Source organism: Paramisgurnus dabryanus, chromosome 5, assembly GCF_030506205.2.
Source record: "Paramisgurnus dabryanus chromosome 5, PD_genome_1.1, whole genome shotgun sequence".
NCBI lineage: Eukaryota > Metazoa > Chordata > Actinopteri > Cypriniformes > Cobitidae > Paramisgurnus > Paramisgurnus dabryanus.
Window position 1 is genome coordinate 12649795 of NC_133341.1, and position 26843 is coordinate 12676637.

At 35.6% G+C, this 26843-nt stretch overlaps 1 protein-coding gene and 1 long non-coding RNA gene across 3 annotated transcripts in view; both read left to right on the forward strand.

Moving 5' to 3' along the window:
- rasgef1ba (RasGEF domain family, member 1Ba) overlaps positions 1–26843 on the forward strand; it is an 87496-nt gene that overhangs the window by 38996 nt on the left and 21657 nt on the right. The gene's annotated exons all lie outside the window — the stretch shown is intronic.
- LOC135727185 (uncharacterized) lies at positions 152–4257 on the forward strand. The gene is made up of 5 exons (XR_012336761.1): positions 152–523; positions 747–850; positions 2888–2959; positions 3045–4068; positions 4103–4257. It is a non-coding gene; the product is annotated as an uncharacterized lncRNA (long non-coding RNA).

Genomic DNA, 26843 nt, shown 5'->3' on the forward strand with positions numbered 1-26843 from the left:
AGAGGTTTTAGTGTATTTAGAAAAAAACATATATTTTTTTTAAACATGTACATTAATTTTAATAGGCTAACATTGCAATTTCAACATCATATCATTGAACTTGCATTATATATTGATTTTACAAAGTTAATCCACATAAATTTGTCCGTGTTTATATTCAAACAACACACGTGACGGACCTGACTAAACCTCATTGGTTCTTGGGATTCAGTACGTCACATTGGCTTCCTGATTCAGTTGTTCGATACACAACGTGCGTGATCGTTGGTAAATGTGGATTAAAAGTTGAAACTAAAACTGTTAAATTATATATAGTGATCATCAGAGGACTTGGCTGAAACAACGCGATTCACATGGATTACTTCGGCGACGTTTTTTATTGCTGTTGCGATTAACTTTTTGAAATGTGAGCAGTTTTTAAGTAGGTTATCAAGTGGATCTGACATCGAGGGGAAATATACGTTTCTTGGATTTCATTAAAGTACATCGGTTTTTGTTTGAAGATGAATGAGAGAACATGAGGGTAAGTTAAGTGATGACAGATTTTTGCTTTTTATTTTTAGTGAACTATTAAATAAGTAGAACTTTTAGTATTACAGTATGTCTTAATTTTAACCCAGCTTCTTAAAGCGTGTATGTTGTATGGCTTTTAGAACATAAAGTTACATTTTTTTTTTGTGAGTAAAGTTAGGCATTTCATTTCTCTTGTTGTATTTCAGAAATCATAACAGCCTGTATTTTTTTAGCACAGCGGCATTCAAATTGACCAATCAGAGCCGAGAATATCTAATAAGTCGAAGTAGAGATGAACAGATGAAGATACAGCCCGTAAAAATACTTATTCTTGGTGGTAAGTTTTTAGTTCTACAGTATTTGTATAACATTTAGATAACTTTTACGTTTTTCTAATGCTAATGTTTAAAGAGTAACTAAACCCTAAACCAACTTTTTTAGTTAATGATCTGTAAGAATGATGCTTTATTACTGTAAGTTTTTTGACATTTGGATATAAGTGTTTCAATACTACAATATATGTTGTAAAAACGTCTGAGTGCTGCCCTCTTCAGGTTGAACGGTGGCTACTGGCGGGGCTCGAAATTGCGAATATTTTGGTCGCATATGCGACCGAAATTTAATCTGTGCGATCTTAAAATATATTTGGGAGCATTTCTGCGACTGCCCATTTTGTTGTGGTGCGACTTGATTTAGATTGTGATGCTGGGTGCTGCTGTCCCAGGTTCAGTGTTCTCTCCAACGTTACATAACCAATCAAATTTCACCATTAAGTTCTTACGTTTAATGAAGACCGCAGATTGGCTAATATGAGCGTCAGTCATTCCTTGTTGCCGTGCTACGTTGGTACGTGAAGCGCGAAAATGAGATGCACCGCGAGCATGACGAGAACAAGCCGACTACAGCCAATGTTACTACTGTAATTAATCAGACGATCCGGATTCAAATGCGACTCCACCACCGGAAAATAAGACTTGACGTTAAACCTTTCAGAGAGAGTGGCTTAAAGATTTCGAGTGTCTCCGCTATGAAAATGGCTCGATGTAACTTAATGTGTTTACTGTAAATCCTGTAAAACGGCGTTGGTGGCGGAATCAAAACATTTTAAGCGCCAGACCTTGCTTAAACATGGCGAAAGTGCCAAAAACACAAATAGTGTCATGACAAATGTGTTCATTATTGATGGAGACACCGACTTGTCTATCAAAGAGTGTTTGATAGTGTATGTGCGCATGCGCTGGTGAATGGACATCCGACAAACATCCTTGTGGTCCATGTTGATGTGGAACACGACAATGTTGATGGTATGTTTTTATAAAAAAATATATTTTTTAAAACATATTTATTTAGTAGTAATAGCATCCTGGTAATGCAGTTATCAATACCAATATTAGCCTTCTATATTAAGGTCACTTTTGTAAATGTCCCAATTAATCAGTGTTTTACGTGTTTGCTAGATTTTCTATTGTAATCTTAATCATTTTACCTGTAATCTGTAATTGGTAAATTATTATTGCTATACTATTTCAAAAGCAGTTGGGTATTAATTTAGGAATCTATGCAGTAAAAAAAAATAAAATAAAAAGACCAAATTTTAAAAGCTGGCCATAGGATATGTAAAGCCTGGTGGTTGCATTTTATTTTAATAAAATAAATCTATTAACATATACATTGTAGTTGTGGTGCTTTTTAATTTTTGGATGGATGCGCCTACATTTTTGCTGGTGCTCCTAACTCTTTAAAGTTGTGAGCACCAGTGCTACCAAAAAAAAGTTAATTTTGAGCCCTGTACTGCAGTTGAATTTTCCTATTGGATGTTGGACCGGACACTTTTAGACAACATTACAAAGACAATAATATATTACTAACGTGATTAGCCTGCTGGACGAATTGTAAAAAACAGCACAATGTAAGCACTGCTAGTACAGGCTAGCTGAATATATCTTAATGATTACAGAGATAAAACAACACATAAAACTTGAAACCTTTCTCAGTTTGCACATCTGGACAATTCTTCACACATCATAGGTTGTAAATTTGGGTAAATCCAGCAAACAAGTAATTTTAGCGATTCTGCTGTCACTCTGCTTTAAATCTCCTGCATCGGAAACTTAAGAGCAGCCTTGAGTCAAATGTGGAAGTTAAGCGTGCATAGAGTCCATTGGCATGACTTCTGATTTCCTTAAATCTCCTTAAACAGAGGTGAACTTTTCTTATAAGCAAGACCACAATAGACATGTCAATGGAAAATGCCCTTGGTTAAAATAAAACACAATTATCAAAGTAAAGAATATCCTGTAATACACACAGGTTGCATTATATCAGTGTCAGTGAGTTAAACCTCCTATAACCCTTTGTTCAATGTAACTTGTAGAGTGCCATGTAGCGACGGATCAAACGGACACTCATGTCAAGCTTGATGAGGACACAGTCAAAGCTTTGAAAGGTAAACTGAGAAGTTAACAAAATTCTAATGCATATGTTCATTAATTATTGGTTAATTTTGTATATATTCTGTTTCCTTTTCACAGACCTTGTGATTAAGTCTTCAGTGTCTGAATGGCAAGAAGAAGTGACCCTCCACTTAAACGTGACATTTAAACTGCTCTGTGTTTTGGTTCAGCCATTTGTAGGTTTATCTCGAGTAAGTTCAAATGCACTTCTGCATTTGTCCAGTAACTTTTTGTTTAGAGAATTACATCATTATGATTATATAATTATTCAATGGTTGCATATTCATAGTGTACTTTTCATATTGATGTATTAATGTTCCACAATTTGATAAAAGTAGCTCATTGCATTTCATTGATCTTTGTTTTATATTGTAAAATCATTTCAATAGCAGTGAGTACATACTTAGTTGTTTCTTTGACATTTTATTAGTTGTTAATGATGGAAGAAACCGGTTCGTATGTATGAATACAGAATAGGTATCATTTTAGAATGAGTTAAAACATGTTTTGGTGGCAAACATGCAGGTAAAATAGTACATGTATAACATTCTAATAGTAAACTTGACTGTAATTCAAATGTCACATACAGTACATTAGAAATGATTTATTTTATGTATACAAATGTGTGGGCAATATATTATTATTTCATTTTGTATGCTATATTATTTATGTAATATTATTATATCTGAAATTATTAAATTACATTTATAAATGTTTAAAAGGTGGGTTCAAATGTGCTTCAAGTTGTAACTGAATACAATTTTAGAAAATAGCACAGTTGAGTACACTTAGATTGTCTTAAGTTTGTCTTAACAAGTACTAAATACTACTTTTTAGTATATTAAGCACAATTTACTGCACGAAAATAAAGAGCTTTTGGTACCTTAAGGTTGTGAACTTAAAGTGTATTTTAGTGAACTTTTTCACCTGGGAATACATTTGGTATATTATTTTAACATACTACTAGTATATTTTAAAGTAGATTCGTAAATGTTTAAAGGTGGGTTCAAGTTGTAATTAAAGATATTTTTTAAATACAGACCTAGTATGTTAAAATTACATTTTAGTTCAACTTCATGGTGTCTCAAAAAAGCACAGTTGAGTACACTAAGATGGTTTTAAGTTCATCTTAAAAGGTACTTAATACTACTTTTTAGTATACTAAGTTCAAAATTAGTGTGTGAAAATAGAGCACTTTTAGTATAATGTGGAAAGTGTACTTAAATAGTGTATTTTAGTGAACTTGTTTCACCTGGGAATACATTTGGAATATTATTTTAACATACCATTAGTATACTTTAAAGTATATTTAAAAAGGCTTAAAAGTGGGTTCAAGTGTACTTTAAGTTATAATGAAATATATTTTTTTAAATACAGACATAGTATGTTAAAAATACATTTTAGTTCAACTTCATGGTGTCTCAAAATAGCACAGTTGAGTACACTAAGATGGTATTAAGTTCATCTTAAGAAGTATTAAATACTACTTTTTAGTATACTAAGTTCAAAATTAGTGTGCGAAAATAGAGCACTTTTAGTATATTGTGGAAAGTGTACTTAAATAGTGTATTTTAGTGAACTTTTTTCACCTGGGAATACATTTGGAATATTATTTTAACTTACCATTAGTATACTTTAAAGTATATTTAAAAATGCTTAAAGGTGGGTTCAAGTGTACTTCAAGTTATGATTAAATATATTTTTTTTAAATACAGACCTAGTATGTTAAAAATACATTTTAGTTCAACTTCATGGTGTCTCAAAATAGCACAGTTGAGTACACTAAGATGGTATTAAGTTCATCTTAAGAAGTACTAAATACTACTTTTTAGTATACTAAGTTCAAAATTAGTGTGCGAAAATAGAGCACTTTTAGTATATTGTGGAAAAGTGTACTAAGTGTACTTAAATAAAGTGTATTTTAGTGCACTTTTTTTTCACCTGGGTATATAGGTTTCTCCAAGTTTTTTTTGTCTATTTTTAAACCATGGTCGCTTGGGTTTGGGGTTAAATTTGGGGATTGGCCTAGGAAAATGGTCACCAACCCTGTTCCTGGAGATCTACTTTCTGCAGAGTTCACATCCTACCCTAATTAAACACACCTTTACCTGCTTATTAAGCTTTTCACAGCTACCTAAAAATTTGAGGCAGGTGTGCTGAAGCAGGGTTGGATATAAGGTATCCAGGGGGATAGACCTCCCGGAACAGGGTTGGTGACATCTGGGTTAGGATGTCATTTTATGTAACAAAAAGTTGTTCTAACTCCAAACCCAAGGTGACAATAGTAAATAAACAGATAGAAATCATTTCAAATAATTCAAAGGACCAGAGTCAATTATTACTCAGATGTTTATTTTAGCAATATTAGCTGTGGATTTTTTTTCAACCAATCAGAAAAAAAACAAGCTCCATGGTATATATATATATATATATATATATATATATATATATATATATATTTATATTTATATATATTTATTTATATATACCATGGGGCTGGATATACCTATATATAATACCTATATATGGATATATATATATATATATATATATATATATATATATAGATAGATAGATAGATAGATAGATAGATAGATAGATAGATAGATAGATAGATATAGATATATAGATAGATATAGATATATAGATATAGATAGATAGATAGATATAGATAGATAGATATATAGATATAGGGATATATATTCATTCTTTTTTATTCCCTGTGAACCCTTATATTCAGTATTCAGCAGCTTTTTCTAGGTTAGTACCTATCAAAAGCATTCATTTGATTTTGACAGTCATGCACTTGACTGTTTCTATGGCAACGTGAAATGCTTTTATGCCAATCTGCTTTCTTTGAAACAGTGACTCTTATAAAGAGATGAAATCCTTTTCAAGCACAGTTGCGTCGATAAGACCACCTGTGATTTCAATGGGATAATTTAGTTTTCACACCCCAGCAATGGGCCTGCATACTGTTTAACATACTGATCATCATAAACAGTATAGCAAAATGTGCAATGAAATGTTCTTAAAATTCGGTCATTGGGTTTGTTTTGTCTAGTTAAAAGGTGAAGTGTTTAATTTTTAGAAGGATCTCTTGACAGAACTGCTAAATAATATACAAAACTATATTATCAGGGGTGTAAAAAGACCTTTTATAATAAACCGTTATGTTTTTATTACCTTAGAATGAGATGTTTTTATCTACATACCAAGGGTCCCCTTACATGGAAGTCGCCATTTTGTGCCACCATGTTTCTACAGAAGCCCTTAACGGACAAACTTTTTTTACTAATTTGTCTCAGAAGATGACATGTTTGTCTTGTGGTGGCTACCGTAGCTTCTCTATGCGTTTCAAAAGCATGGGGTGAGCAGTGAACTGAGCCATTGGTTGCAATTTGCAACCTCACCACTAGATGCCGCTAAAATTTACACACTGCACCTTTTAGTAAAGATGTTTTATTTTATATAAAGCACAGTTGTTGAAACTCTGTTTAGTCAATCACATGACTTTAATGCATTTTTACTGGTCAAAGCTCAGTATTAACCCTTTCATGCAGGGGCACCACTAGCAAATGTGGGCCCTACGAAAGAATATGAGGTTGGGCCCTTTACTACACGCTATTTCACGAGAATTCGTACATATTTTACGAGTTGACTAATTCGTATGAAATCATACGACCACATTTGTAATTTTTTGTACGATTTGCCTTGACCCCCGTGACGTTGGGGTTAGAGGTTCGGTTTCATTGTTGTTTTTGAATTGTACGTTTTTGCACGATTAACTTCGTATGAATTCATACGAATTAGCCAACTCGTAAAATATCATATGTATGAATTCTCGTGAGATCAGGCTCACCACACCCATGTTACTACTAATAAAAATGATCTTTGGAGCCCAATAGTGCGTGGGCCCTTATACAGAAAGCAGGAAGAAAAGCGCTCTCTTAAGACTGGAGCCCATTGTAATGTTAAGTCTGTGTTTTTTATTCTGAATTGTTTGGTGCGCGATGACACACAGCCCCCATCGTATTGCTTAGTTTGTCTGTCGCGTGCGCAGCTCAGACATTCACATAACCCTACTGTGTGCATCAGAAGGTTTTAACAAAGGCAGATGAAATTGAGTGGTTGCGCAATTGACGTCTCTCCTTTTAAACCGCGCTCTGGTGCCATGTGTGATCACATTGCACGTTCCGCACCTGAGCCCAAGTGTACTACACTCCAGCCCACCTCTGCAAGCCAGCCAGGGCATGATTACCCAAACCGTGCCCGCGTGTGGTGCAGAGCGATCACACTAGTCAATGAACCAGCCTTTGGGGATCAAACGCGCCCGGGTGTGGTTTGATTAGTGTAAGTGTGCCCTAAAAGTACAGGGGGAGTGTGTGCTTCTGGGGGAGTAGGAAGGGGGGAACAATCGCACCATGGCACGGTTTGCTTTGGTTTGGATAGTGTGAGTGCGCCCTTGGAATACCTTTCCCCTAGTGACGCTCCTGCCTTCACATACAGTAGAGTCACAGCTCTCATTTTCAACTTTCTTTCAGACAGGTTAAATATAGTCCTCAAGGTTATGCTGAGCTTTATGTACAAGGCAGCAAGATAAAGTAAGATAAAGAGTTGTCTTCATACTGTATATTTTACATAGCTTTTAGCTTTCTTTTAGAAAGCTGAATGTTCTTGTGCTTTTGTTTATTTTCTGCTGAACTGTAAAGTTGTTTTACATGTTCATAAAATATAATGATAAGTTTGCTCATAAGAAGACAAATGTCAGAAATATTATTTTAAGTCCCATACCTGTACTCGCTTCCTCAGTTTTCTCTTTGATTCGTTTAGAGATAACATTAAACTTTTGTCATTAACATTACAAACACAGTGCAGTGCTCACTTTGGCTCCCAGCCATTACGCAATAAAGACAATTTATCCTCTCATGAAACTGATTTATACTCCTGTCTTTGACAGCAAAGCTTTTGTGTTGGTTATAGCATTGGCACAAACACACTTTGCACCAAATCATGTCAGCACAAAGATGCATAAACAGAAACCTCTACAGGCGCAACCTCGTGTCAGAGGAAGAACTAAATAGGTAGGCTTTAAATTCATGCTGCAGTGACATCGTGAATCAAAGTGTTGCTTTTGTATTGCATACGCGCAAGCTGTTCGCTCATAAACATGGAGCCGGGTGACCTTCCTCTGTGGAGGTTTTGGAAAGGATGCTTTGATGAGTGACTGACTCAGCATTTTCTTTAGACTGTGTTATGCCTATGATATGGATGGGCTACCATGGCCCTGACTCCTGCTAAGATGAATTTCTCCTGTTCAAAATGTAATAACAAACAACCTTTTGTTTGTAATGACCTACAACAGTGTGATGCAATAGATCTTTAAGAATGTAAAACTTTATGCAGAAACTGCATAAGTGTTATGAAAGCAGAACTGAGGTTGTGGGGTGAATGAATGGAAGAAAAGAGTGCTCAGAAACAGACTTATGAGAGACTTATGAGAAGCAACCTTGTAATGACTCAATATTGTATAGGCTACAGAACTGTGTATTCATAGGCCACCATGTCATCGCATTAGATTTGTTGTTTTTGCAATTGTATTATGACCATTTATATTTCTTTTCAGTCTCTGTATTAGAATACAACCAGAAAATACAGGAAATGTGTATGCAGTATTAAAAAACAGGAAGAAATAATTAGATATAACTTTAAAGGGGCACCTATTGTCCAATTCACGTTTTTAAATTTCCTTTGGTGTGTCAGTGTGTATTAAGCCGCCTCTCCACTGCACACGACAAATGATGGCCGATAAGCCGAAATTCATTCATTTCCTATGGAGAGTCGCAAAGGGGTTGCGTGAGGTACCGACCATCTGCGGATGCGTATATATCGGATCCGTTTTGAGTGTTGGATCCGTTAAAAAATTTGAACTTGTGCGACTTAACCGCATGTGATATGCCGACCGGAAGTTATGTATTTCATTGTATTCCAATCACAAACTCTGTGTGAGGTGAAAATGATTAATCCGTTTGGTTTAACTTTATTAGTAACACTTGAATCCTTAAAAAACACTTTTGATTACTGATAAGTAATACATTATTAATTTAATTTGTGTACGTTATTATTTTAATCTTGTCTTCATATGTTCTCTCCAAAAAAATATTTGCAATCTTTGTCATATATGCATAGCTGTTTATTGTTTCATTCATTTGCGTTCATTTATTTATTCCACCATGGAAAACATATTAGAATGAAGCCTCTTGCGCTGGAATGAGCTTCTCTCCCATATAGTACATACGATGAGCAAAAGGTACAAACACCAAAGTAAACGATGAAACGAGTTATCGTCTCCAATGTAAATCCCTTTTCTTGGACTACAACAAACACACGGATCGGCAACAGTTTACTTCCTGGGATTGGTGATGTAGACAAGCCTGTAAGTTAACTCCTGTTAGCATTGCATTGTAAGCGAATCTTTCAAACATGGTAAGAAGGGTCACATTTCCGTTATTCAGACAAATCACAACATAAAGATTAGCTAGCCAATCAGGGATATAGAGCTTTTCAAATCCAAATAAACCAAATCCACAAAATAACGTTTTACAATGTTTTTTTTAGCAATGAAATAGGTGCCCTTTAACTTCTAAAGCTAAAGTGTCAAGTCTGAGCTTTTCTTACAGAAACTTCTGGCTTTTTAAATCTAAATTAAGTGGAATGTCTAATTCTCATCTTATGTCTTCAAGACTTCAGAAGCCATTTAATATATTTTTATCGGACCCACACGCGTTATCGTGCTTACATCTGAACTGATATTTCTATTTATTTCTCTATCAGATGAGGATTATAGGGGATTGTTTACCCACTACCCATTGCATCTCATCCCAGACAATCATCACATCCCGCAGAAGCAGAATAGCTCCATGACATCACATATTGCCATGTCTTTTCCCATGTCTTTTAGTTTCCCTTATACATTATTTAATGATTCTTCGTTCTCATCAGATGCTTAGACGTTTGTTTCCCTTTGTGAAATCCCCATGTTTGCTTTCATTTCCCTTTTATTTTAATTCGAATTGTTGCAGAAAGTGAGGTCAACCAAATTTAGTTTTAGTAAACAAAGTAGTGTGGAAACTTTTGGAAATCGAAGAAATTTCTGTTGTGGGTAGAAAATAACTTTCCATAGCTCAAAAATCAATAGACCCGGGAAAGCCCTTTTTACAAAGGGGAAGCTAGAGTCTAGTGTGTTTACTCATGAATAAATTAACATTTCGGCTGTACAATAGAATAGAGGAGAGGAACTGATATGGTTTTACTCTGCTAAGCAGTTCCTGACAAGACATAAACCTGTATTTTTATCCTCAAGGAATTATTAAAGGTTTTTTTATTACATTGGCTGCCCTTTCGAGTATAAAGGGAAATTTAATGTTTTATTCATGGTGTAATGTAGCCCATGGCAAGCTATGAATATTTCTGCTAGGTGAGATTAGATATGTTAAGTCATTTGTTAAATTGTTCAACAGGGTAATTGGCTTCAAATTTGCATGCATGGGTTGTAGTACATTGTCCCATTTTTTTTAGACAACTTAAGTCTGCGGTAGCTAGATAAGCACTTTCTTTTCATGAAAGTCATGTGCACTTTGAAAATATCATTTTTAGGATTTGCCATGTTTTCATCTTAAAGTTTTTTTTGGCTCTGTAAGGTATTTAGGTATATAGTTTTATATAAATAAGGATTTAGAACAGAAACGGTCGAAAGTGGACAAAAGAGACATATTAAAACATCAGGCATGAACGAACATCTCTCCCTTCCACTTGTGATCCGACCAAAACGCATTTGAATTCCAGGTGTACATGTGTTCCTACTTGCAACACCCACAGTACCAAGGACAAAATCTGTAAAGTCAGTGGGTGCTCACACCAAATTTTTATTTAGTTAATAGATCTGATAAATTAAATATCCATGTCATTATTTAGGAAAAACCCTTTACAGCAATTTTTCTCATGTTCCCAAAACATATCACATTTGCAGTATTGCAGTTCCCTGCATAGGCACGGAATTTTCCACCAGTGGGTGCTTGGTACAACATCAAGCAATGCTTAGCAACAGCAGATGCTACAGGAGCACCTATTTGCCTTGGAAAGAAGGATGTGAAATGTGAAGCTCCCTTATTACGCTAATTCATCAAAGCATTATTAGAACTCCCAAGATCCACAAAGCATTTTGTAATCACCAAAATGAATTGCGCATATGCATTTTTCTGTAGGTGTTCTGCCATTTTGTTGGGTGCTCGAGTCCCGGAGGATCAGAGCATATGGTTCCATGGTTGCTTTGAACATCTTGGAGATGTTACCATAGTCTCAGTTTTGTCTGCCCACCAAAATATTCCGGGGCAAATTGAGGAGTAAAACAAGGCCTTAAAATGTGTGATAAAATATGAGCTTGAGTATATCTCTATTATTTAAGATGCATTGAGGTCCTGAACTGAATATTTGTGTTTTAAAGCAGGGCAAGTTAGCTTTAACATGAATCAATTAGATTTGATTTGGTTGTGATTCATGGGAAGTTTTTAAACAAATAAACTTAATGAGATTATAACAGGATTAGAAACTAATCTTATAGACATCAGCTTTAATGTTCAAATGGCATATAAATGTTTATTCATACTGTAGGTACAGTATGAAGCCTTTTAGGAACTGTTTGGTCTGCTTTGATCCATTTAAATAGACCAAAGCTGGAGTTTTTACAGATGAGTAGCTCTTTTAAACTTCAGAAGTTATCTTTGGAAGATACAAATGTTATTGCATTTATGAACAGGATAATTGTTTGCCTCATTTGTTGGCTGTGAATAGAAAATTTAAGCCATTGACTCTGTCAAAAGCAAACACTCTTTTGTTACGCTTAACAGTGCTTAGCACTCCAATTTATTTCAACATAAGATGTTTTTCATTTGACCATATTATGTATATTTTTCTAATAACCTGACAAAATGCACCATTTGAGTGAAAGAGACACATGTTGTGCATAAAGGACTATGTGTAGCCATAAATGGTGTCAGTTTCAATTGCATCAAACCGATGAAGACGCCTTCACATAAATTGATGTGTGGAGGAGATAAAGGTAATGGAGCACCTGTGTCTGATGAGACTGTAATCCAATACATATCAGAGGACAAAGACACTTGTACTGTCCATCTCTGTGAAAGTTAACTTTTTTTAAAGTTAAAGTTAAAGGTTTTCCTGGGTTTATGATGACAATAGAATATATTTAAAGATGTATAGTAATCGTATGTGTATGTTTGCTGGGCCTGCTTATACTTTTTGGTAAATTTGCAAGATTGTAATAATATAATACTGTATAATAAAAGCTTTCATATAAATTGAATTTTGCTTTGAAATTGAATTTTTATTGAGCAGGGCACGCTATTATATATAACAAGAGTGTTTAGCCTCTTGTGGTGAATCTTTAGTTTTTCCTTGGCAGTAAAGCTGTCTGTTGTCTTTGCCAAAAAGCTTCCCGGTATTTTAAGTTTCTTGCTTTACCAGCATTTAAGTTTTTTGTGCTGTTTTTTCTGTAAGTTTGATTTCAATTAATTGACTTCACATTAGTATTAATATTTGTAATGGCCTTACCCTAGTCTGTATTAAAGATACATTTTACAGTTTGTTCTTTACATGATGATTTTATAGAAAACAGTAAATCACAAAAAAATTTAATGGTATATGTAAACTTAAAGGATCTATTTTCTTTTTAAAAAATCCTGATAATTTACACCCCCATGTCATCCAAAATGTTGATGTCTTTCTTTGTTCAGTCAAGAAGAAATTAGGTTTTATGAGGAAAACATTTCAGGATTTTTCTCAATTTAATAGAATTTATTGTACCCCAAAAGTTTAACTTTTAAATGCAGTTTAAAATTGCAGTTTTAAAGGAACAGTATGTAGGATTGTGGCAAAAACTGATACTGCAATCACAAAACTTGTGGCTAAAACTGGTACTCCAGTTACTCAACTGGTGGCCAATGCACAAAATGACAACATAAACATCAGTTGAGGGCTGCAATTCCACTTTTTAAATGAAAATATCCTGGCCGGAGAACTGTTGTCAGTGAAATAAGTATTTGAAATGAAAATGATTTCTTAATGTCTAGTGACATAACAGGGCCATTTTATGATTTATCGATATACATTTCTTACATACTGTTCCTTTAACGCTGCTTCAAATGGCTCTAAATGATCCCAAACGAGGCATAAGGGTCTTATCTAGCAAACAATTGTCGTTTTTGGCAAGGAAAAATAAATGTACATTTTAAAACACAACTTCTCGTCTTGCATCAGCTGTGTGATGCGCCAGCCCAACCTCACGTAATGCATCATCAAAAGGCTACGCATGAAGTATGCAAAACTACCGCCTCAGTGTTTACAAGTGTGTTCAGACGTTATTGTATTTTTCTTGCCAAAAATGACAATCGTTTTGCTAGATGAGACCCTTATGCATCGTTTGGGATCATTTAAAGCTCCGTTGAAACTGCAGTTTTAAACTACATTTAAACTGTAAACTGTTGGGGTCCAGTAAAGCCTATTAACTCTTTCACCGCCAGCGTTTTTAAAAAAAGTTGCCAGCCAGCGCCAGCGTTTTTCATGATTTTCACAAAAGTTTAATGTCTTCCAGAAAAAATTTTTTTCTTCAAATATATAAACATACAATACACCAAATGAAAGAACAGACCCTCTGCTTTCAAACAAAAAAAAACTTTTCATCCTACCTTCAGTAGTTCTTTTGTAATCAGCTTTTGAATATGGCAAAAACACCACATTTTGAGCAAAAAGCAGAGATAATTCCATTTTTGTGACGGACTTTTCATAGAGTTCCCATTCAGAGCAATCTTTAAAACAGACACGGACATGCAGCCGCTTGCCATAGGGCAATACTTCCGGGTTTAAAAAGTTGCGGAAGGGCCCACCTAGTGGATAATAGCGATATTGCGGAAAGACGGAAAAACTCGTCAATTGGCGGGGAAGCGTTTTCTCTTGATTGGCGGGGAAAGAGTTAAATTGAGAAAAATCCTGGAATGTTTTCCTTTAAAAAACGATTTTTTTTTCTCGACTGAACAAAAAAAGACATCAACATGTCTGGATGTTAGATGACATGGGGGTGAGTAAATTATCTGGATTTTTTTAAAGAAAATTTAGTAATTTTTTTAAAGAAGGATGGGCGGATATAGCAGACCTACATTTTGTAAATGTGTCAGTGTGTGATAGAGGGATAAAAAGAGAGCAGTCAACCAGGCGACTCTTCCCATGGCAATAATATTTCCCCCGGGTGTGTGAGATTGAGTGGGACAGGACAGGTGCAGGGTCTGACTGCGCTCTCAACACTGTGACTAATGAAACTGAGAGAGAGAGAGAGAGAGAGAGAGAGACAATGGAGTGGGGTTACTGTATGTGAGTGGGTTTTGGAGGAGGAGTTGAGTGACTTGTGGGAGCAGATCGTCCATTGCACACACTACATGGAGTCACTGTATGATGTGGCTCTTGCTGTCAAGTGACTGACAAATTACATACTCAAGACAGAGTCAGTGGGTGTTTCAACATAAAGTGCTTATTTCCCATTTGGTGGACTGATCATTTTTAGGGATAGGGATAAAGGAGAGTTATAGGAGTTGTATAAAAAATGCATTGATTACTATTTATTTATTTCAAGAAAAGTCAAGTAAACAATTCATATTCTATGTATATTCTTTTTTCCGTGGCACACAGTTTTGCAGTCATGGTTATTCAGCCAATCGTCTAACTAACCTGCAGGAGATTGACAGTGCTGATTGGTTAATGGCACCACAATGGTATGCACACACTCCCAAACCATTTGCTAGAAACTATTCAGAGACATGAAAGGCAGAGATGGATAAAATCTGTTGATTAGGCCACTAGAAACATTAGTTGGCAAAACATATATTATAATATAATATGTGATTTATGCTGCTTGCATACAAAATGTAGTATATTTTAGTAGTGCATCAGAATATAAAGTTGTAGGCCTCCCATCATCCAACAAGAGTATCTAACTGTGCCTTGATCCCTTAATATAAATAATATATTTTTTAAGGCAGTCGCATCCAGGTCTTTGCTAAAGCAAGTCTGTCACATAATGCACATGCTCAAACAATCGACAGGGACTGACGCAAAGAACAGGCGAGTCTGTACAAGGGACTTCCTTTTTTAGAGATATTGATCATATTGATCGCTGTAATTTCCCCCATTCAAAGCAATAGTAGTGACAAATCTTGGGTAAAATATCTTTGCTTACTATATAGTCACCTTAAATAAAACATTCTATAAATGTATATGTTTCACATAAACTGAACACACATTGGACAAACAAACCTCTAGTGATTATTCAAGCAACACTATGACAGTAATTAATCAAACATTAAGTTATTGTTTGGAGAGAATGTTAATATATCACTTTGAGGTGGATTGAGCCTTGCCTTTTGGCTACACAAATGTCTTCCTAGAGGTCTCACTTGGGACACTGGGACTGTTTACGGTCTGAATAGTGATAGATGAGAGGAGGGGAGATTCAAAAACGATTACCATTAAATGTGTGAGTGTGTATGTGTGCAAGGGCTTTGTCTTCAAGCTTACTGAAGCATACACGCTTCTCCTTTTAATCTTCTCTTTCTTTTCTCTGATTCATAATGAGCTCATATCCAGTTACCTCATGGCGAATCTCCACTATGGAATCCAATAGGTAGCCCCTGGCTGAGAAACTGCGAAGTTTGGAAGAGATTTATTGGTTTTCGGATATGTGGAAATAATTTAGCGCAAAATCTTGCTGGTTATTGTGGAGATAGGAAAATTTCCCATTTTCTTCCTACTCTCTGTCAAGTCTGATTGACAGGCACAAGACTTTGAACCAAGCAGCTATTGTCAGGCTTTCCTGCTATGTTTTTCTCAGAGGATTTTGTGTTAGGATTTGGCCTGCTAATGCAGTTTGGAAAAGTTCAATGGAAGTTGTGGGTTTTAAGGCCATCATATAAAGTTTCTTTGTAATAGGAGGTTGTGTTTGTTATTTTATATTATTTAGCTTTTATACTCAAAAGATTGGGCATTGCATATAAAAGACTGACATTAAAAATACTACTCTAGCTTGAAAATATATTAATTACAAATCGACATACATTTGTTGCATACAGAACATCTGTCATAACAAATTGACATAACACAGAACTGAATATTCTCAGAAAGTGAATGATTTTGTATTTGACACAAATACCTTACAATTTTGTCTGTTTTGGCACATGCATGGGAAATAATGGTATTTAATGGAAAAATGCATGGGAAATAATATGTAATTGTACAGTACATTACACCTATACATTAGCCAACTATCATACAAATTCTTAATATTAAGGGTTATAAAAACAGTTATGTTTTGTACTTCTGTATGAGATGAATAATAGGTTATGTAAAAGTCCTTTTATGTTGGACTTGCCAAGTGGCATTTGAACCTTAACTCCTGGCTTCATTCCTGCACTGCTTCAACTGTACTTGATATGCCATCCTGAACCCAGATCAGTTTCCATTTCTTTTAGATGAACGTTTTAGACAGTGTTTAACAGACGTTGCTTTGTAAACAAGTATGATAAACACATTACTAAAAAGGAAATTGCTGAACAGAGAGGGAGAGTGAGGTAACCATTGGAAACTGTTAATAAAACCACAGCAAGTTGCATAACACAGCCAAACAGACACATACAGACAAAAATGAGTTTTTAAAAGAAAATCAGATGTTTAGTTCTAAACCCATCTTAGGGCATAAAACAGACTCGGAAGTCATGATGTCCCCGCACAGTAATGCAGAATCTACTAGTGATGTAGTACTTAAGTCCGGTCTGCTTTCTCGGACTCGTCTCAGACTTGTTCCTTCAAAGACTCGGTCTTGACTCCGTCTCGGACCACAGTGGGAGGAGAAGGACTCGTAATTTTAGACCGAGTCCTCGAGACCAACACATTTTTTTAATGTTCATATAAAAAAACACATAACAATAATAATAAAATTTAATGCTGATGGGAATTATTTGAAAATGACATCTCATGGTGCAATGCAAAGATACTGCCATCGGAGCCGTTTATTTATCTCTAGAAAAATAGGCAGAAGATGATGCATGTGGTAGGGATTTTGTTTTTAAAAGCATAGTCCATATTAAGACGTTAAGATTGCTCCTCTAAACAATTCCCAATCTAGCTTAGTCTGTAGGCCTAACTGTTGATTATTTACTCATGAATATGAAAACTGACATGTTTTGATGGTCTTGGTCTCGATTCTTGTCTTGACTCCTAAAGGACTCGGTCTCGACTCAGACTTGCTTCCTCAAAGACTCGGTCTTGACTCAGACTCGACTGTATTTGAAAATCAACGGACTCGGTCTCGACCCTTCAAAGACTTGGTCTTGACTCGGACTCGCCATAGGCGGTCCCGTCCCCATCATTAGTATACAGTATATCTACTGTAGTATCTGTTAGTTCACTTCAAAATTCTTATTATCCTAAACTCTTTAAAATAAGGTTTATTCAAAAGTATTCTTCAATAGTATTAATCGTTAAGCATCCCTAGATGTAATACTGTGTCATTCTCCAATGTACAGTGAAATTTATGAAAATAAATGTATAATAAATCACAATCGAACAAAACAGATGCATGCTCGTAGCACATCAGCCTATTTGTAAACCAGCTGTCACCATCGTCATGTGCATTTAGATTTTACTATAGGCATGCCCAATATACACTTTAATGATGCAAAAAAGTATTAATATTTACCCAGAAAGACTGGATAAGCATTATACAGTGCTGCCTGATGTTTCAGTCTACCATGTAATGACTTTAGCAGCTGTAAAAAAGTTTGCTCTCCAAACTCCAAATATATTTTACTTGAAATATCAGCAAGCTATTTATCATTGTTAAAGTAACAAACACGCTTCCTAGGAAGAATCCTAAACAGAGCACAGTCAGTTTACCGGGGATCTTGAAAAGTTTGAGTTCATGCTTGAAGCACTTAAAAATGCTGGGCTTTGCGTACCAATGTAGCACGGCAACAAGGAATGATTGACATTCATATTAGCCAATCTGTGGTCTTCTTTAAACGCAAAAACTTCATGGTGAAATTTGATCAAGTCACACCACAAAATGGGCAGTCGCAAAAATGCTCCCAAATATATTTTAAGGTCGCACAGATTAAATTTCGGTCGCATATACGACCAAAACAGTCGCAATTTCGAGCCCTGAATTTGTTTAAGTGCAAAGTACAAATAAGAGAGATTATGATAGGAAGTACATGTGTTGGGGACCGCTGTCTGGCTGGAATGGCATGTGGAGCCACTCGCATCACCAGCAAAAGAGCACGAGTGTCCATAGACATCTAAATATTACCAGAAAGATTACCAAATATTACTTTACCTTTTTCCCAGAAACACTCATAAAGACCTTTTCTTTCTCAAATGATGTATTATAACACAAAAGTCTCTCTGAAACACCAAATTAACTTCAATACATGATATGTTACACAGGGTTAGGATGATCAGCTCAATGTTTTTCTTAGGGTAGGATTTCGGGTTTTCGACTTTCCAAAGAAACATTTGTACATGGGGAAAAACAGTCAGTGACCTCTTGGGACCTTTTACTCTTCTATTACCTCCCATCCCTACTTTTAGTGAGTAAAGCTAACAATTTTCCTTTTTGTGTACATTTAATGAGGTTCCACGAAACATTTCTGGACTCCCATTCTACTCTAATCATGAGAAACCAACCAGCATTGTTTGCTTATGGCTATTTTCGGACAACCTATATTTAAAGCGTATGTTTGTGGTGATTGTAAAAGCTTAACAGGAAGGACCAGGAGCCTTGTCCTCCTGTCTTAGGATCCAAACAGTGAAAAATAATTGTCTACACATCTCCAAGAGATTTCCATATCTTATGCATTCTGCACCAGTTTTCACGTCTGTCACCAAAACATTAGCAGATCAAAAAAGAATGTCTGGAAGACTGAAGTGAGACGATATCAGATTTTTTGTGCCACCAAAAATTGTGATCCACTTTCTCTTCAATCGGGCAGATAAATCCAAGGCCGGCTCCATCTGGGTGCTTTTGTGTGGCATTTGGCATGGCACGCCTGCCATCTGCTCTCACATTGTTTTAGGCACTGATGGCATGATGGCAGAGGCTGTGAACAGGGTCACAGCAAATAGTCTAACAAATCGTCCGAATATACAGACGTAAGTTTTGTACAGATCTGTTCTGGGCTGCATTACTGTTTACAGTTATATAAATGGTCTGAATTATGCAACAACATACATTTGACGTACCATCTTCACTTTCCCCTGAGCACCCTGCTTAAAAAAGTGGACACTATAGCCTCTTTCACACAGTAATTCTGGTAAATTACCATGAATTTACCAGAATGAATTTACCAGTAAATACAAAAATGTGCTGTTCACACATGCAGTGACGTTCCGTCTTTTTACCAGTAAGACATCATTCACACATCAGTATCAAAATACCGGTAAACTCGGAGAGAAAGCGGAAGTTACCTGTGGCGCGCGGCCGGCGAGCTCCGTCCGTGTCGTATTTGTAAACGGCGGGTTATGACTTAATATCCACGGTCCGTATTTTGTTGTTTTCACATCTGTGGCAAGCGGTCGCGAAGTTGCTCATGACCAAACAACATTGCGTTAGGCGGCGTCAAACGGAACCTGCGCGTTTGCACATTAGGCTTCACAGATGGTGTGCTAAGGACGTCGGCAATTTGGCAATTAGATGGTAAGCTGTTTTAAACAACTTTGGTGAAGAAATGTGGATGTTAACTTCAGGTGTGCTCGACTTTTAAGCAACATGTGTGTGGAAACGTCTGTAAACAGTCTGGGGGATACCGCGTCACCTGTATAAAAAACTTTCTGATTGGCCCGCCCGATCTGTCAGCGCGGTCTGACGTCATCTAAATGCCGGTAATGCTATATTTTTCGTTCACACACAGCGCTTACCGGCAAATTACCGTTAATCTTACAACCTGTCTTACTGGTAAATTGGGAGCACTGATTTACCGGAAAGGTTCTGTTCACACATGACATGTTAACTGCAATTTACCAGTAAATTACCAGTAAAGACTGTATGTGTGAAAGGGACTTATGTCTGTCGACTTGAAATGGTCATGAAACAGACAGGTCTTATGTAATCTGAAAAAAAAATTGTGTGACTGTGCAATGGATTATTTTGTCCCACTGTTACTTACTGTGCCAGTGAAATCATATCAGATTATGCAGTGCACAACTTTGCAAGTGTTCTGTGCATTGGTGGGATAAATGTATAAGTGCAACTGCAAAGACATAAATAGGCTTGTTCAGCTGTTTAGCAGGGACGGTGGAAAGAGATGACCACCCCCCTCCTTTATTGTGAACATCATTAGGGCTGCTCTGTGACCATGCCTGTTGACAACAACATCGTAAGACACACTGTGACATTCTTTGAAACTTGTGGGTGTAAACTCTTGATAATGTGGGATCTGTGGAATGTACATTCTGATTGGCCATCTTATTATAATGCGGCAGTGACATCATTTGGGCTACATATATTTTTTGTCTGATTACATAACATTTAAATATCTTTTTTATGAATTCTATAGTTATTATTAGTTATTATTCTTTAATAGGAGGCTTGCAAAAACAATACCAAACTTTTCCCAGCATGCATCAGTTCAGTCCAAGGGTTTCTTACACACAAAAAACTTTACTAGTAAGCACATCTCACACATTTAAGGCCCCTGACTGGTTGAGACTAGACCCTTAAAAATGTGACAAAACAATTCCTTTTCCTCAGGTGGTCTTCTTGTTTGTTTTGACAAAGGGGGGTGGGGATGGAATGTTGCCTCTCAAGCGTCTCTATTCGGAAGGTGGCGGGGAGACAGAGAGGAGAAAGGGAGTGGGGATATGTGGGTCACAGGGAGTTTGCCTGGGTGTTGTCTTCTAGTTTCCTCCATTTCCTAACCTTCCCCCATACATTAATGCCAGTCCACACACATGCAATGTCGTACACCTGCTGTTCCCATGCTTTAGGGCCTCTCCCAAATCTCATAACATGACTCTAAACAGTTCTTCAGGATGCTTATAGGTGAACTCTGGGACACATGGTATTTTGTCGCTTAAATTTGTTTAGGTTTTTGTAATATTTTTGAATTCTGACTTCGTTTTTACAACCAAATATTACATTAATCTTAAGTAGTTAAAGACACGTGAGAGAATTTATTGTACTTTTTATTTTAATAATATTTAGATATACAACATATATGTGTTAATAAAATTTTATTAATTGCTCATTCTATCTTTTTTAATTTGTGAATTTAATAAAAAAAAATTACAATTATTATTTAAAAATGATTTTATATATATATATATATATGTGTATATATAATTATATTATATAATTAGTAAGTCCTATATTTTTGCATGGTTTTATGTGCCTGATTCTTGTCTTTTTTTAATGGATGTCATGCTTGCATCTACATATGTCATGTCGTGTATCTCTCATTCAGGCGGTTTTAAATCCTGTCCTCTTTTGTAAGCACTTTTTTCCCCAGACCTCAGTCAAAGATAATTAAAATGTCAGCACTGCCTCAGACGGCCCAGTCACAGATGGACGCAAGACAGTCGTTTGCCCTCTGACAAACCCGCAGCCTGTTCTGCACACTGTATAGCATCCAGATGGACAGACAAAGAGGCAGTTAGATATATATGACACTTTATATGTAGGTTTAGTTCCTCTGGCATATAGGTCTAAAGGTGGCTGATTTGGTGATGGTTGGGAGCGGTCATAACTGACGAGAAAATGTTGCATAATTCATGGCATACAGCTACATGTCTGTAGTGTGGACATTCTAAACAAACAATTATGTGTGCTGTACATCTGGACATGTTTATGTTATTGTTTATAAATAACCTATAGTAAACCCTTACAGCTGGTTGTTTTTTATCAATATACAGTAGACTTTTAGCCTATATTATGTGATCCTGTTCCCCTTGAGATACATGGGTGGGAGATCATATTCTTTGTACATCAGTGTGTGGGAACAGAGAACATGGAGTGTTTTTCAGGTTTCCTGTTCATTTCGTTGGCAGGCAGTCTTCCACCTTCTCTGCCAGGAGTGAGTTGTGTGTGTGTGTGTGTGCGCACACTCAAGTGTGTGTGTCAGTGTGTTTGTGTGTGTGCTGGGTTTTATAGATTGTGGGGTCCAAATGTTTTATTAAAAGTTAGAGTCTTAACCACATACATGATTATTAAACATGTAAATGATGTTTATTCGATAATGCCAGTTTTCTGTGAGGGTAAGGTTGGGTATATGTGTTTTGTATATCTACTGTACGTGTATATATACAGTGGCTCTCAAAACTATGAATTATGGTGAAACTAAGATTTGTTTTATTTAAAATTAGAAATAAAGTTTTATTTAACAGAAATGTTAAACAAAAAAGTCTTATGGCGAAATATTAATAAATAAGTTACAAGCTTTATCTAGCTCACTAATCATTTAAGCAGAACATTCTCTAATCATGCTATGAATTCTTCATCAGGTTTTGCTCAAAAACCCATCTTAAAGGGCACCTGTTATGCAAAATCCACTTTTACAAGGTGTTTGGACATTAATGTATGTTGGCAGTGTGTGAACTCAACCACCCTACAATGAAAAAAATCCACCCACTCATCCTTTTTTAATCCCCATTAAACCAAAGCAGGCTCATTATACATGCTGTTTTGATTCTCTTGTTAATGTGATGCCACACCGATAATTCCCCGCCCACAGCCATTGACTGGCAGTCTTGCATTGCCATAGTTTCCTACCTCAGCGAGTTGTGCAATGTCTGCCATATCTCAATAATGTGATACTATTGTCTCAGACTATTCACAGGAATCAACTACTGTATTTGATCCGAAATCTCTTTAGGAGAAGTAGTTCATTTGCATTTAAAGGTACACACACTAAAACAGCACCCAAATAGGGGCATTTTGGACATGCTATAATAAATGATATGTTGGCTATTTTGAGCTGAAACTTTATTTGACTTATTTTACATCTTGTAAAAATGGGCATAATAGGTCCCCTTCAAGTCATTTCTTTGTTATTTACTGTTTTCTACATATAACTATCCTACATAATGTAAAGAACATTCTTTACATGTTGACTAAGTAAGGCTATAGTCAAACTCTGATGCCCCAAATCTAATAATTAGATGTCACATTTTATTAATCCATGTCAGCTCAGATGCATGCTGCTATTAAAAAAGTGGCACGTTCCAAAAAAGAGAAATTCAAAGAAATGCTTGGTTCCCCTTTTCACTCAAAATGTTATGTTGATAATATAATTTGTAAAAACACACTCAAAAAAATAATTAATTGGATTAACTCAATATGAATGTGTACCCCTAACTCATAAAAAATGGCTTTACACAATTAAAATATATTGAGTTTGTCCAACTCAATTTAAAGTAGATGGCAGTACTCAATTAAGTGTAGTTGCCTCAACTCAATTTAGAGTAGTCTAAATAACTCAATTTAGTGTAGTCTGAATAACTCAATTCAGTTATTTTATATAAAACGTTTTTATATCATACTAATTAGCATGAGCACATGTTAGCATGATAATAATAATAACATATGATACTGTGGATGAGCATGTGAGAAGAGACTGATCTCCAAACAGGCATTAACACAGTTAGTGCTCATTGAGAGAAATACGTCACATCCACAACTTAACCACAAGCGCCACTCTACAGCACGATGGTAACCAAACAATTTGAAAAAATATAACACAAACGCTTTTAAATCAATAAGATAAACGAACATTAAACACTATTAAGTCTTTTTCTTTAACTAAAAATTCATAAAATAACACTTAATTTAAAAAAATTCTCTCCAAAAGCAGTTTCATGCAAAGCATGCTGGGAAATACAGATCCACGGCCCAGTTAGTAATGCAACAAAAATCATTCATGTTGTCCCAACATAAAATTATTAAGTGGACTGAACATGATAAAATTATGTTGAGTTTAGAAAAAAACTATTATTTTTCCAGAACCCAAACTCAAACTAATTGTGTCAACGCAATTAAAAAGAAATCAATAATTATAGTTCATATTCATTTTGTGTTAGACTACTTATATACTTATTGCTTTTAATTAGGTATTTTAAATTAACTGAACACAATTTTAATGTGTAATTTCTAAGAAGGGCTTAAAATAATTTTTTTGAGTGGCAGTTTAAAAAAAAAAGCCCATAGTGCATTTTTCACAAGGGGGTAGTGCGTTTAAATCTACTGTATACACACAAATATGTGTATGAAACATGGAACTAACACTAATTGCAATTTTTTCAATATAATCCTTAAATAATTAAAACATTTTCAAAACACAAGTCTCTGGTCGCTGTTACACCTGTCCTTTGATCTTACCCTCTCCATCTGTGACATGTTGTATCATGTGGCATCTGCTGTTATTGTAGAATGGGAGGGGAGAGATGAGATGTTAGTGACCTTCAGGGCTCGGTTCAGTAGGTTATTATCTGCTGCTCTGATCCTAATGATAAGTCTTTAGTGCCGAGGTCACCTAGAAACACAAATGATCACATGCTGGTTACTGAATTCTTTCACTGATATTTTTGAGGCAGAACTTTCCTTGGGGGAATTTACTGAACTTTAAATCAGGGTTTCTTAAAAGTCACATTGTGTTAGAAGTGGCCTGTTTTTTTTTTTACTGTTTTTTCTGGGATGTGATCAGATTTGTCAGTTGCAGACATGAAGGCGTTTTCCTCAAGCTCACGGCAGCAGTGAACTGGGCCAACTGTAAAAAAAACATTGTGCTTCAGACATAACTCTTTAGAAATATATACCGCATTCTTGGCAAATTAAATCCAGCCTTATTACCATATGGTTTTTATCACATCTTTCGTGTAGATCTACTTGTGTGGTCAGTATCAGTTTGCGATTCATAGTGTAAAACTTGAATCCATATGAGAAATCAACTTGAAAAGGGTTTTAAGCATTCTTTGGTTGCCAGTTGAGGCTATGGTATGTCTATACCATGAACATCATGGTGTGTATCCCTACCTGTTATAGTTTAAGTCTGGGTTGGGTTCTGTAAATGTTAATAAAAATGTTTGTGGGCTGTAATTCAGAGAAACGCCTAAGGGTTTATGGATCAATCTTTCATATAGGAAAATATTCACCCAAGAAGTCAACACCACGAGTTGAGCATAATCTCTTTATGATACACATGGTTGTAGATAGACACAGACTTAATAAATAATGGATGAAGATGGCAAGCTTAACATTAGACCGTTATCTTAATTAATTAATTTAGTGTCAAGATGTTCAGTATTAAATTTAGTATGAAATATGAGCAAACAAGAACTGACTTACTAAGAAAATAATGTGTTAAGAATAAAGATTTAATGTAATGAGAAACAGAGGGGGTCAGGGGGATACACTAATTCTTAAACTTTTCAAAGTCACATATTACACAGTATTATCATGAATATATAGGGATTTTAAAATAATTTTCACCAAAATACTTTGTGGGAACACATTAAAGAAAATCAAGAAGCAACTTCTTCCTCATTTGGCAGCTAATTTTGAGCTCTGCGTCACACTGGTTTCCACCGATCATACTTTGACATTTCCATGCATGTGATCTTGTTATGTAACATGTGAGTTTATAGTAAAGGTCTTTGAACTGAGTAAAGCAGCAGCAGACTGTTCTAACCTACATTTGCCCTTGTTGCTTGTTACTTATTATTCTTCATTTGCGACCAGTTTTATGGTTGGTTTTAATGATGATGAATATTGGGTTAAATGAGGCTGGCCTAGGGTCAGTGCAAAAGTTCAGCTTCTGTCCTGAGATTGCAGTTAGCTTCCAAACGGTCTACTTTAGTGTAAAACTTTATTTTGTATAATAATGGAATATAAAGCATATTTTTAAACATAACTATTTTAATTATACATTTGTGGTATAAAGGAGCTTTTAAACATGTCAACCCTGCAATCATGATAACAGTTTGACATGCAGAGATCAAAAGACAAACCTGTTTGTGACCTCCTTGACCTCAGATTACAGCGATTAAACTCACTTACTCTGTTAAATGGTTTCATAACGTCATGCATTAGATAATCTTCACAATATCTGTTTAGATGCCAATCTTTTAAGGCAACATGAGACAAAATTGAAACCAGAACAGGCATTGCAATCATCCTTCATTCTTTCTTACATTCCAAACATCTAAATAATTCACACTGTCTCTCAGTTTTCACATTGTTAATGCTCCATCAAGGACTATTAAACAAGGGTGCGAATACCTCTGGAGGAGAAGGGAAGTTAGGTCAGACAGTCTGTGCTGACTAACCTTAAATGTGTATTTAGCTGTGTGCATGACTGGACTCTTTACTCAAGTCAACATTTCTCATCAAATTTATCCAAAACTAGGCCTCTTAGCAGTACAATCTAATTTAATAGCTCAAAACTCTTTATGTATTTAAACAGCTGGCTCATTTTTTCTTACAGCTGGCTCATTTTTTCTTTTTTATTTCTCCCAAGCAATTTTGAAAAACACATCTGGGAAAAAGGTGGAACCTAAATTAAACACAATGAAACCTTATGAGCTATGAAAGAAATGTAACGTACATATTTTTTTCTCTTTAAAATGAAGGTTCCTAAAACAGTGTGGTTCCATAAATAACCTTTTTGTTGGATAAAAGCTTTTACCATCTTTAATTTTTAACATTTTATTTTTGAAAGTGAACTTTAGAGAGCTCACAATAGCCACTCTTTTCATCTTTGTGAACAGCAC